A 3006-nucleotide genomic window follows, 5' to 3' on the forward strand; every position below is an offset into this window, starting at 1 on the left:
TGCTGTAATTGGCTCATTGCATGACCTTGCACACCTCAGTCTCAATTTGTCAAATGAGGTTGAAACTGAATCATTATTTTCAACCACCAAAAATGAATGCTGGTTTATATATGTAAATTGTTATTTATGCTCAAAAATTAGGCAACTATCCTTCGAACTGCAACTTTGTATAACATCCCCGCTCCAACTTGGGACTTCAGCAGGCTTAGAACCTCAGACTTTCTGCACAAAAAGAATTAAACGTCCTATTGCATTGTAGGAAGGAAATTGACAGGTACAAATCTCATGTGTTCAGTATTGACCTACCTCTGCTCCCACTGGCTCAATGACAAAAATCCTATTGACTTCCTTGGGAGCAGAATTAGGCCTATACTGAGAACTTTTGAAAAGCTCACCCTATTTAGCAGGGATTTTCAAAAGAGACTATGGGTTTTTGTTCACTTCTAACTAACTTTCAGAGAGTACTGAATGCCTAACACCCATAGGTCCCATTTGAAAATGATTTTGCTCTTGAATCTTGAATAATTTACAGGAAAAATGTTGTTTTTTCTGTTGAATTTTTTCAGGGTTTTGTCAAAAAGACAACCCCCCCACCCACACCCAAAAAACAACTTTTTATTTGAAAATTTTCAATTTAAAACAACAAAAATATAAATTAAAATAAGATAAATCTTGGGCTTTGGATGCTGACCATGGGAAAAAATATGTTTCATTGACAAAAACTAAAAATTGTGTTTTTCAAGGAACACCTGAAAATGGAATTTCTATCATGAAAGTTTCTTTTTTGTCAAAAAGCCACTTTCCACTGAAAAAAAAGTTTCCACGGGAAAATTTATGACAAGCTTAAAATTCACCCTGTGAGCAGGAAGACTCCAGAAATGTAATAGCAATATCATATTTTCAGCCTTAAACTATTATTTCTTGCCTCTTTTAATTATCTGCTTTTTCTGTGCATCAAAATCATCTGCATCCCACAAAGCCATCGTTGTGTTTAATCATTTTAATTTCATGTCTTCATTTGTTTTGTCAGGCAAAACAGCTGATCACACTGGAAAAGGGCAATCATACCATTGTGAAGTAATTTATTCTCCTGGGATTCCCTGGGACCCAATATTTGCAGATCTCGCTCTTCATGCTCTTCCTTGTTATGTACATCTTGACGGTCACAGGAAATGTGTCGATCATAGTCCTAGTGGCAACCAGCCGTCATCTCTGCATCCCAATGTACTTCTTTCTCTGCAATCTCTCCTTCCTGGAGGTATGGTACACCGCAGCTTGTATCCCAAAGATGCTTGCCAACCTTGTGTCCCAAAGCAAATCCATCTCCTTCATAAGCTGTGTCCTACAGATGTATTTTGTTTTCTCCCTAAGATGCACAGAGTATTTTTTCTTGGCTGTCATGGCCTACGACCGCTATTTGGCTATATGCTATCCATTGCACTATAGCTCCATCATGAACAGCACCTTGACTGCTCAGCTGGCTGTTGGCTCTTGGTTGAGTGGTTTCCAACTATTTCTATCCCAGCATTTCTGATCACCAGGTTGTCCTTCTGTGGCCCTAGGGTCATCAATCACTTTTTTTGTGACATAGCACCGTGGATAGTTCTTTCCTGCACAGATACCTACCTTATTGATCTGGTGGCCTTTATCATCTCATTCATCGTCATCCTGGGCTCCTGTGTCATAACCCTGGTATCCTACATTTACATCATCTCCACTATACTGAGAATATCATCAGATAAAGGACAGAGAAGGGCCTTTTCAACTTGCTCTTCTCATCTCACGGTCATGATTATCTGGTACGGTTTGACCATTTTCCTACATGTCAACCCTTCCATGCAGAACTCATTGGAATTGACCAAAATAGTCACCGTCTTGAATACTATTGTCACTCCCCTGTTGAACCCTTTCATCTACACACTGAGGAACCCAGAGGTAAAAGAAGCTCTGAGACATGTATTCAGGGAAGTGATGTTTTTCAAAATGTCCTGGAGGTCATTGACTGTCACAGAATATGCGGTGAAAGAAAATAAGTCTGAACATGGAAGATATACCAAAGTTTATAGTGTACTGAAAAACCACCCCACAATCCCTTAGGGCCAGAATTCTAGAGATAATTAGATGCCTAGCTCCAATGGAAATCAATGTGAGTTAGGTGACTAAATACCTTTAACAATCTGGTCCTTAGTGTTTCACATCCTTGAACATTTACGGCCAGATTGCTAAACGTATTTAGGTGCCTAATGGGATTTTCTATGAGTTTTAAAGGCCTAGATGCTTTTTAAAAAAAAACCTTAGCACCTAAATACCTTTCAAAATCCATCCCTTATGCATTATTATCCTGTTACTTTGTATTTAATTTACAATGAAGAAAATTGCACATGTGCCAATTATTTATTTATATTAAAGCATGGCCTATGTAGATGATATAGATATAGATTATATTGATAGGCTTGGCAGAATTCAATTTTTTTTATAATTTTGACAGAGAATATCAATGTTTATTTTTAAGCATTTAAAAAAATATTGTCTATATTTTCACATTTGCAAGAAATTACTGTGGCGTGTCAGACAACAAGGTGGATCAGAGAATAACTATTTAATGACAACTGATTTTTTGAAAAGTTAGAACTTTATAATGATTAAAACTCAACTTCTAAACATCACAAGTCAAAATATACACAGTATATTCCTAAATCAAACTCCAATAAGTTCTGAAGCAGCATTTTTCTTACTTTGCTTATCTGTACATTTCTATTTTTATTGATGGAACCATTTTTTGGGGGGTGGTCAGTTGACAGTCTGTATGGTGAAAATGGCATTTACCGACATTTACTGATAAAAATGTAATCCTTCCAAACCTAGGTATAGATAAAGATAAACCCACAGGAACTTCAAATCAAGACCCCAGTGGAATTTGAAGGGGATTCAGAATAAAGTTCCAGTTCTAGTTCCAGACTGGATAGAAACCCAGATGGGTATTTTTGTAGGCTTCTTTCTTTCTTT

At 37.0% G+C, this 3006-nt stretch overlaps 1 pseudogene; it reads left to right on the forward strand.

The window, feature by feature from the left end:
* Positions 1 to 1147: 1147 nt before the first annotated feature.
* On the forward strand, positions 1148 to 2097 carry LOC113405526 (annotated as a pseudogene).
* Positions 2098 to 3006: the final 909 nt, after the last annotated feature.

The sequence above is a fragment of the Terrapene carolina genome, unplaced genomic scaffold (genome assembly GCF_002925995.2).
Source record: "Terrapene carolina triunguis isolate 2854851 unplaced genomic scaffold, T_m_triunguis-2.0 Scaffold41572, whole genome shotgun sequence".
Lineage (NCBI taxonomy): Eukaryota > Metazoa > Chordata > Testudines > Emydidae > Terrapene > Terrapene triunguis.